The sequence below is a fragment of the Myotis nattereri genome (genome assembly GCF_964212035.1).
Source record: "Myotis nattereri genome assembly, chromosome: 10".
NCBI lineage: Eukaryota > Metazoa > Chordata > Mammalia > Chiroptera > Vespertilionidae > Myotis > Myotis nattereri.
In genome coordinates, this window is record NC_138085.1 from 27,803,769 (window position 1) to 27,814,161 (window position 10,393).

General features: G+C 55.1%; 1 pseudogene across 1 annotated transcript; it reads right to left on the minus strand.

Annotated features, from left to right (window-relative positions):
• Window positions 1–7,724: 7,724 nt before the first annotated feature.
• On the minus strand, window positions 7,725–8,485 carry LOC308526408 (MYG1 exonuclease-like; annotated as a pseudogene). The gene has a single exon. The product of its transcript is annotated as an MYG1 exonuclease-like (transcript).
• Window positions 8,486–10,393: the final 1,908 nt, after the last annotated feature.

Genomic DNA, 10,393 nt, shown 5'->3' on the forward strand with positions numbered 1-10,393 from the left:
GCAGGCAGCCGAGGGTCTCGTGCCTGGACAAGCTGCCACGTCCTGGGGTGGCAGCAGAGACCGCCAGCACACAGCAACGTGAGGAGGCGCCGCCTTCCCACCTTCCTAGCGGTGCCAGTGCAGGTCACACCAGGACCCGCCGAGGAGTGATGGGCAGCTACCAGCCACCCAGTGCCAGTTTGACTGGGCATAAACCCTGCTGTTCAGTCAGCTTTAGGAGACGGTAGGAGCGTACCTGGAGAAGTCACCCGAGAAACACTGAAGTGACTGGGTGACTTCCCAGACCCCCAGTTCAGCTACAGGGACAGCACGTTACATTTCTGCACACCTGCCGTGCCAACTCCCAGGGGGAGGGGCAAGGAACTCCCATAACCAGGTAGTCCTCCTCCTTCTGTTTCTGATTCAGAGGAAACATACAACATGGGAAAGGGTACTTTTAAAAGGTGTCCCTGAGATGAGCAGAAAGCACAGGATGGCGGACGAAAGGGACTGTGGGAATCTTCCTGACTGCTGAAGTTTGATTCTCCTCCTACACCCTCAGTAAAGGTTGCCATTTAATCCATCTCTCTGTTCATCCAATTATCCATCCCACCATCCATCCCACCATCCATCCCACCATCCATCCCACCATCCATCCCACCATCCAGCCCACCATCCATCCCACCATCCATCCATCCATCCATCCATCCAACCATCCATTCATCCATCCATCCACTCACCCACCACCCACCTACCCACGCATCCACCCATCCATGGATCCCTCTGCCCATTGATCCATCCAGTGAGGGAACACAGCTCCTGCAGCCTCAAACTCTTGCTTCGCCATCCTAATAGTTGCTCATGCGGCATTGTCAAGGAAAGAACTATTTCATTGAGTTACCCTTTTCTCAGGTAATTCTTTTTTTTTTTTAAAATATATTTTATTGATTTTTTACAGAGAGGAAGGGAGAGAGATAGAGAGTTAGAAACATTGATGAGAGAGAAACATCGATCAGCTGCCTCCTGCACATCTCCTACTGGGAATGTGCCCGCAACCCAGGTACATGCCCTTGACCGGAATCGAACCTGGGACCTTTCAGTACGCAGGCCGACGCTCTATCCACTGAGCCAAACCGGTTTCGGCTCAGATAATTCTTATTCCTTTAAGAATGCCTAACTTCATTGATTTTAGCCAAGTGGGAAAACGAGTTTTGTAAAGTGCATTGTAAACTTGTCTTTCTTGTCTTTCTTTCGTAAGGGGATAAGCCATGTCACAGAAGGCTTCCTGGATGATTCAGGTCAAAGCCCAGAATGGAAGCCATAAAGCCTAGTTGTAAAGTCAGCATTGTGAGCCCTCGGGGCTGTACTTTTGTACTTTTTTTCTGATCCTGTGGTTCTAGGCACCTGTTGCATTTTATAGCTCTTCACACCCTCCCATGACTCTAGGGTTGCTGATCAGCCTTCCGTCCCCTCGGCTTGCCCCAGCTGTGACACTGGCTATCCAGCATGGGAGCCTCTTCAGTCCTTCCAAAGCCTCTTGCAGGGTGTGACTGACACAGTGGACAACGTCTGCCCGTTGGTGAGGCGCCCGGGACTCCAGGACTCCTGTGCACCGCCCTCACTCTCCGGGGCCAGCCCCCCGGGCTACAGCCCCTCAGTTTCCACTGCTTCCCACTGGCACTGTGGTCTGGGCTTCCCCATTTTGGACACGTGCACACATGCACACATACGCACACACGTGCACATGCACAGCTGTGTCCCTCCTGCCGGCTGTCTCAAGGAGAAGACCCTGGAGGACCTGGAAAAATACGTGGAGGAGGATGAGTGGCCAAAGACCCAGGGTCACGACCAGGCCTGTCCCTGGGTCCCCTCCTCCTTTCCCTGGCCTCCTCCCTCAGGGTTTGGACAGAGCCTGCACCTGGCCTTGCTCTCCACTTCCTGCCTGTCCTGGGGCCCCGCTGGAGGCTGAGACCTGAGGGGCTCCCGGGCAGCTCTGGGAGGCACCGACCCTGGAAGTTGCTCGGTGTCTCCTCCAGGAACAGATCCCTGTCCTGTGGGGAAGGAAGGCGGCTGGGAGTGCTCCTGGCCACCAGCGGCAGCTACAACTACACCAACGTGAGTGCATGAGCGGTGGGGCCCTGGGGAAACTGAGACCCTGTAGGAAACAGTGAGGAGCCAAGACCTGCTACCCCGACCGTCTGGTTGGCATTTTGGGGTCCAATTCTTGGCCTCTTCAGGTCTCAGTGGAATGGGTGATTTTCTCATTGTTTTGCCCCTGTGGTCTCCAGTGGCTCAGGGCAGAGGCTGGCAGTGGCCCCGGCCAGCCCAGCCAGGTGCTCTGGCCTTCGCTCTGTCCCTGCCAGGCCCCCAGGACTGACCTGTTTGGCGCTGGCGAGGTGAGTGCCTTGTGCCTGGCTGAGGTGGCTGCGCCTCCTCAGGTCTGGGAGGGCCAGGATGCTGAGGGCCTCTCTCAGGCCCAGCCCCCCTGCCCCTGTCCCCTCAAAGAAGATCCAAGTATGGAGAGGGGTTGCGTCAGGATGGGCGGGAGCAGCGCTCGGCTGAGGACCTGTGGGCCGGGGCAGGTTTTCCTGACTGGGTGTCTGCATGTGCCCCCTGCCCGCCCGGCAGGCCGAGGCCCCAGCCAGGCCCTGAGGCCCTACTTTGACCTGCTTGTGGTGGACACACAGAAGCACTGCTTCCTCGTGGAAGGAGCTGTGCAGAGACGGGTCCACATGGGAACGACAGGAGCTGAGGCCCCTTCCACGTGATCTGTGGACCAGGCTGCGGGGAGGAGCCCACTCTCAGGCTTGGCCTGGGGCAGGAAAGCAGGGGGCTCTCTCAGGGCCCTCTGCCGCCCTTCCTCCCACGCCATGGTCACCCTTGCTGTCCCACTCCAGCCCTCCCAGACCAGGGCGCCCTCTGCCCCCTCTGGGGACACATTGACTGGGAGCCCATGTCCCCAGCCTGCTACCGGGACAGGGAAGGGCTGTGAGGAAGCCTGTCCTCCATGATGGGCAGGCTCGTCTAATGCCATGTGTGCAAGCTGCTTGGGTGCGGAGGAAGGACATCTGTACATTGGGGACCACATCTTTGGGAACATCCTCAAGTTTAAGAAGCGGCTGGGCTGGTGGACTTGCCTGGTGGTTCCTGAGCTGTCCCAGGAGCTGGGCATCTGGGCTGGAGAGAAGGGTGGGCCTTGGGGTTGGGAACAGGCAGGGGCGCTGGCCACCAGCCCAGAGGTTGCCGCATTGTCATCTTCCCCTTTCCTGTGCAGGCTTAGCTGTGACCGTGATAACACTGTCCTCTGGTTTACGAGAGCAAATCGACTTTATACAGGAGGGAACAGAGACCCAGAGAGGTTAAGCATCCTGCCCAAAGCCACACAGCCAGAAGGGGCAGAACTGAGACTCAGAAATGACTTCAAAGCCGATGATGTTTCTGTGGCCTGGGGCTTCCTTCCTCACCTGACCCCACCTCCCTACCTGGTCTGAAGATGGGTAGTGAGTGGAAGGCACACTCCCCACTGGGAATGACCTGAAGTGTCCTGGGGGTCAGGAGCTGCTGTGAGCCCAGACAGCTGGGCTTTGAGTCACTGTGTGTGACCTGACCGCCCTTGTCCACAGGACTTATGCTGCCCCTGGGCAGTGTCACTGATGTGAGAACATGATGCACACAGTAGGTGCCTGGGCCCCTGGTGACCTCTCCACTCTCACCACATGGCTCAGCTGGGCCCCAGGCAGGCGAAGAGGGCCAGGGCTGTCACTCATTCCTCTGTCCCACATCCATTTTCAGAGCGGATGGAGGAGCTGAAGAGGCTGGACCTGGAAGAGCTGTACCAGGGGGAGCCTGTGGGCCCCAGGGAGCAGAGAGGATGAGGGTGGTGGTCCAGTGCAGGCCTGACAGCAAGGTCCTGCCAAGATTGTCAAGGAGCCGAGATCTGTTTCATGCTGGGCTTCCCTACTGAACTGGACCTTGGAACCCCTCTGATCCCCTTAGGGCCACCCACACTGTGCCCTCTGAGCCCTTCCTCCAAGCCACCTAGCACAGGCTCAGGGCACCTACATCTCACACACGTGCACAGGTCCAGCCCAGTGTCCCCACTGGGTGCCCTTCACCCCCTGCGGGGCCAGAGAAGTTTGCTGGGAGCCTGGAAGTCTGCCTCCTCCCCTCCTCCTGGGTCACATGGCCACTTGTGCACCAGCCACAAGGATGGGTGCATCATGGGCTGCAAGTCATCACCTCCACCAAGAGGGAGATTCGGGTGCCCAGGGAGGAGGGCACAGCCCAGTGGGCGGAGGTGGGGGCATGGGCCTCACAGATTCCTGTCCCAGGTCCCTGAGCCCAGTCATCTGACACTCCCAGCCTCTGGGCATTTCCTTGTCCTTGTCAGGCAGCGTCCTCTGCTGGCCCAGCTTCCCAGCGACAGCGGTGTGCTCTGCTGTGGGGTGATTTGTGGAGCACAGCCCTGTCCTCCAGTTCCACCACTGCCGCTCCTCGAGAAGCACCTGTCTGCTGGGTTGGATCCTTCTGTGAGCGACAGGCAGCTCTGATCAGTCTGGGTCAGGCAGTCAAGGGGCCTGAGGTGATGGGTCCTGGGAAAAGGAGGCAGGAAACCATCCCCGGTGGCTTCCTGACCAGCCACCAAGGGATCCAGGGCACAGGCAGTTCTCCCAGCCGAGTCTCACTGTTCCCATCTTCAAGGTGCGGAGTCTGAGGTCGGGGCCTGGGCATGAAGCCCGATCCCCGGGGCTCCCGCCTGCTTTGCTTGCTTCTCTCCGCTGCCCACGCGGCTGAGGAAGGTGTGTCGGAGCCTCTCCTGTGCTTCCTGCCCTGGGCTCGGTGCTTTATTCTGCTTGGTGCTCAGCACGACCCTGCAAAGTGGTCCCCGGCCCTCGCTTACCACTGGCGCAGAGGACCTACGGCACTCACTGTCACCTGCTGGAGACTAGTGCCAGGAGTGGGCCCCGTGCTCTGTGCCCCATCACACTGCCACATGCTGGGGACGGAGTGGTCACTGAGCAGCTTCGTCCGTCTCTGGGCTTTCAGATGAGCAGGGCTGGAGAATTCCCGAGGGCAAAGCCCAGCGTCGGCATAGTTATCTGTTCTGCCAGACACGGCTGCTGCAGTAAAGACCAGGCAGGTGAAGAAAGGCACCGATGCCTGGCCGGTGTGGCTCAGTGGTTGAGCATCGACCTATGAACCAGGAGGTCATGCACAGTTCGATTCCCAGCCAGGGCACAAGCCTGGGTGCCGGAGACAGCCGATCAATGATTCTCTCTCATCATTGATGTTTTTATCTCTCTCTCCCTCTCCCTTTCTCTCTGAAATCAATAAAAATATTTTAGAAAAAAGAAAGGCACCCGAGGGAGTGGGTGAAACATGTAAAGAAACTGGCTCTTATGACACTCTGCCTCCATCTGCCTCCTTCCCTGGACCACCCCCTCCCCGCCGGTTCCGTCTGCCGCCTGCTGGGCTGGGAGCTGCAGCTGTGGGAAGGGCTGGGTGGGACCTCAGAAGGCCTGGCTGATGGACCTTCTCCATCTTCATCTGTCCCTGCAGATGTCCCACAAGGTGGTCACAGAGCAAGAACTGGCCCATGTGGGCCCCACCTCCTGCCTCCTTCCCTGCCCCCAGAGGGTGAGTGGCTGGGAGCAGCAGGTGGCTTCTTGCAGAGCAGAGCTGGGAGTAGCCCCCTGGCTGTGGCTGAGCTCCACCACCTGGGGCTACAGCGGGCTAGAATGGGCCCTCCCAGGGGAGGACTGCCAGCCCTAGGGGGCGTTTTGGAGAATTGTGGGACCTTTTTTGTCTTCAAGTGGAGTCATTCCTAGGTAGGTATTTACATAGAAACATATCATTTTATTATAAACTAGAGGCCCAGTGCACGAAATTCATGCACGAGGGGGGGGGGTTGTCCCTCAGCCCAGCCTGCACCCTTTCCAATCTGGGACCCCTCGGGGTATGTCTGACTGCCAGTTTAGGGTTCTGGCCTAAACCGGCAGTTGGATATCCCTTTCAAATTCGGGACTGCTGGCTCCCAACCGCTCATCTGCCTGACTGCCTGATCACCCCTAACCACTCCACTGCCAGCCTGATCACCCCTAACCACTCCCTTGCCAGCCTGATTGGCGCCTAACTGCTTCCCTGCAGGCCCGATTGCCCCCAACTGTCCTGCTTGCCCCTAACTGCCTCCCCTACAGGCTTGGTCCTCCCCAACAGGCTTGGTCCCCCCCCAACTGCCCTCCCCTACAGGCTTGGTCCCCTCCCAACTGCCCTCCCCTACAGGCTTGGTCCCCCCCCCCAACTGCCCTCCTCTGCAGGCCTGGCCCCCCTTCCAACTGCCCTCCTCTGCAGGCCTGGCCCCCCTTCCAACTGCCCTCCTCTGCAGGCCTGGTCCCCCCCAACTGCCCTCCCCTGCAGGCCTGGTCCCCCCAACTGCCCTCCCTTGTCAGGCCATCTTGTGTGAGGGCCTGATGGTCAATTTGCATATTACCTCTTTACTATATAGGATTGCTTTTCTTTTTATTTCTTCTATGTTATAGTGAGGCTATTATATTTATTTTTTAAATTATAGAGGCAATAATTATATTATCTATGACTTTCAATTTAGGATAGAAATTCATAGATCCATGCATCCACCTCCTCCACAATTTCAATGTAGGAAATTAAAATACTCTTAATTGGGCATTGGGCCCGATAGGGCCCAGAACCAAGGCTCTAATCCCAGAGCAGAACCCAGTTCTGCTCAGCTGGGCCCAGCTGACTGTTGGTGCCTGGCCCCCCTCCAGCCTCCTTTTGGATGATCATCTGACAAACCCACCCCTGCTCTGGGAGAGGGCTCCTGCTTTCACCCCCTCGTCCCTTGTGCTGCCTGAGCCCCTAAGCTGAGATCCCCGCTGTCATGACTGCAGGCTGGCTCAGTGGCTACCCTGGCATTCCTGGGGCTGCTTAAAGTGTCCCTCTCATAGGTTCCCTTTAGCTGGTGGTTCCAGGTGGTTTGTGGAGCTACTTCCCCATCCCAACCAGCAGAGGGCCGCACACACTACGAGTGGCAGCTGTGGCTTCTCTGGGGATGTGTGGCTTGGCCTCTCTGCCCCTCATCTCCATCCCAGCCCAGAGAAGGGCATTGGGCACCTTTCCTAGCCCTAGCTGGAGTCACTGGGTGAGCTTGGGCGGAAAGGTTCCAGGACCACTTTTCTTGGCTCCTGAGGACCAGCAGAGCTGCACCAAGGCTGCCCAAGTGCTGGACCTGGGCCGGTACCAGGGGCTGTCTTCCACTTGAGGTATTTTTCAGGTAACAGGACAAGTGTGGACGGGAGAAGCACCGTGTTGACCTCTCTTAAATGGGACGGATTTGCAGCCAAGAACACTTCTTTCCGGGAGGAAGCACTGCTTATCCGAGGCATCCCCCCAGCCTCTTAGCCAGGGAAATGTGTGTAACAAGTTCCCTGAGCTGCACATGCAATTTTATTTCTGCACATTTCTTTCTTTCTTTTTTTAAATGGAAGAAATTTTATTGGATGAGGGGATTTGTGGGGGGCATAGGCGCTGGGCCAAGGTGGCACCCTGTTGGGTGTGGTGACCACCAGTGAAGCCACTGGCATGGACATAGATGCAGCCAGGAGCAGCACTGACCTGGCCTTGGGCCTCGCCCGGAAGACCTCAGCATGGCTTTGGCAGGGGTCTTCTGGACGGAGACCAGACGTGGACCGGATGGAGCTCCTTGGGCACACTGTACCCTACTGTGTCTACTGTCCAGCCTGGTCACTGTAGATAACAAAGGCGATGGTCACCAGGGGTGACAGCACAGATTCCAGGTGATAGAGAGGCTCCTATCAGGGAAGGGCCGCCTTTTTCCAGTTCTATTGGGTCCACCTGGAATCTCTGGGCCAGGGCCTCTTCCACCCAGATCTGTGCTGGCCGCCAGCTGTGCTGGTAGAAGACTAGTCTCTGCAGAAACTCCTCTGAACCAGATGCCCTGCCCCCCTGAGCCCGGCCTCGGCGTGCTGGTTGGGCTGGCTCCAGGTGGGATTAAGCCGGGCAACCCTGGTACAACACAGTGGTCAGTGCACATCGAGGCTGTCCCACTGCATCCACCTCCTCCCCAAAGTTCTCCTTCATCTTGCCATAGACGGGGCCCACCCTACTGTGCTCTTCACTAATACTCAGCATCTGGCCACAGCTTGTGCTGATGCAGGTAGATGAGTCCGCACTGCTCAGCTGGGTCAGCCACGGCTTCCCAGGGGCTGGGGAGCTCATGGTCTCTGTGAATGACCTCTGGTGAATTGGCATCTGGGGGTCATACTCGCCAACCATGTCTACCAGGATATCACAAGAAGCCAGGGTTTTGGGTCCTGGGTTGGCACAATCTTTGCATCCTGGTATTTCGGCAGGAGATATAGCAAGGGGGTGCCAGGGCCTCATCACAGTGGAAAGGGTGCTGTGTGTTTGGATTCCAGGGATGCCATGAGGTGCTTCGGGTCACTTGGAGGGCAGATGGATGGATCATGGAGGGGTGGCAATGGCAACAGTAGAGGAAAGAGATCGCACAAGAAGTGGTGGCCCAATGCAGCAGGGGACAATTTCTTTTAAAAAACAGTATTTCTAAATTTAAGTCATGAACCCATAAATATCCTAGAAGAAATCATAGGCAGCAAAATCTCAGACATCTCTCGTAGCAGTATGTTTATGGGATACATCTCCTAGGGCCATGGTTGGCAAGCTGAGGCTCGCGAGCCACATGCGGCTCTTTGGCCCCTTGAGTGTGGCTCTTCCACAAAATACCACGTGCAGGCACACACGTACAGTGCAATTGAAACTTTGTGGCCCATGCGCAGAAGTCGGTATTTTGTGGAAGAGCCGGTATTTTGTGGAAGAGCCACACTCAAGGGGCCAAAGAGCCGCCTGTGGCTCACGAGCCACAGTTTGCCGAGCTGCAGTTTGCCGACCACTGTGGACCTAGGGCAAAGGAAACTAAGGAGAAAAAAAGCAAATGAGTCTATATAAAAATAAAAAGCTTCTGCACAGCAAAAGAAACCAACAACAAAACGAAAAGGGAGCCCACTGTATGGGAGAACATACTTGGCAATTTTACATCTGATAAAGGGCTAATATCCAAATATATAAAGAACTCATTCAACTTAACAGAAGGAAGACAAATAATCCAATTAAAATATGGGCAAAGGACCTAAATAGACACTTCTCCAAAGTGGACATACAGATGGCCAAGAGACATGTGAAAAAATGCTCAAAGTCACTGATCATCAGAGATGCAAATTAAAATGACAATGAGGTACCACCTCACACCTGTTAGAATGGCTATCATCAATAAATCAATAAATGACATGTGCTGGTGAGGTTGCTGGTGGGCATGCAGACTGGTGCAGCCATTATGGAAAACAGTATGGAGTTTCCTCAAAAAATTAAATATGGAACTGCCACTTGACCCAGTGATCCCACTTCTAGGAATATATCCTAAGAAACCCGAAACACCAATCAGAAAGAATATATGCACCCCTATGTTTATAGAAGTACAATTTACAATAGCTAAGATCTGGAAACAGCCCAAGTGCCCATCAAGAGATGAGTGAATAAAAAAGCTGTGGCACATGGAATACTATGCAGCAGTAAAAAATAATCTCTTACCCTTTAAGACAGCATGGAGGGACCTGGAGAGTATCATGGTAAGTGAAATAAGTGAGGCAGAAAAAGACAAGTATCACATGATCTCACTCATATGTGGAATCTAAAGAACAAAATAAACTGATGAACGGAGTGGAACCAGAGACAAGGAAGCATGGAACAGATGCATAATCTCAGAGGGAAGGCGGGGGAAGGTGAGTGGGTGGGAGGTTATCAATCAAGGACCTTGTGCATATATGCATGGCCCATGGACACAGACGAGGCCATGCATATATGAGGCAGTGAGGGCCTGGGGCCGGGGGAGAGGGGCAGGCTAGAGGGGGTCAACGGGGGAATAAAGGGGGGCATATGTAATACTTTCAACAGTAAAGAATTATTAAAAAAACAAAACAAAAAAAGAAGTATTTCTGTGCACATAATACATGATTGGCTGTAGAGGACCTCATTCCAGGTCATTAGGAAGACAGTAAATGTGATAGCCCAGATGTCCTTGAACTTGGTGCATTAATACATATGAGAAGTTATACTTGTGCTTTAAAAATGTGATCGTGCCCTAGTTGGTTTGGCTCAGTAGATAGAACATTGGCCTTCGGACTGAGGGGTCCTGGGTTTGATTCCGGTCAAGAGCACATGCCTGGGTTGGGGGCTCAATCCTCAGTAGGAGGCAACTGATCAATGATTCTCTCATCATTGATGTTGCTATCTGTCCCTCTCCCTATCTCTCTGAAATTAAAAAAAAAAGTGATTGTACTCTGGCTGGTTTCTCAGTGGTTAG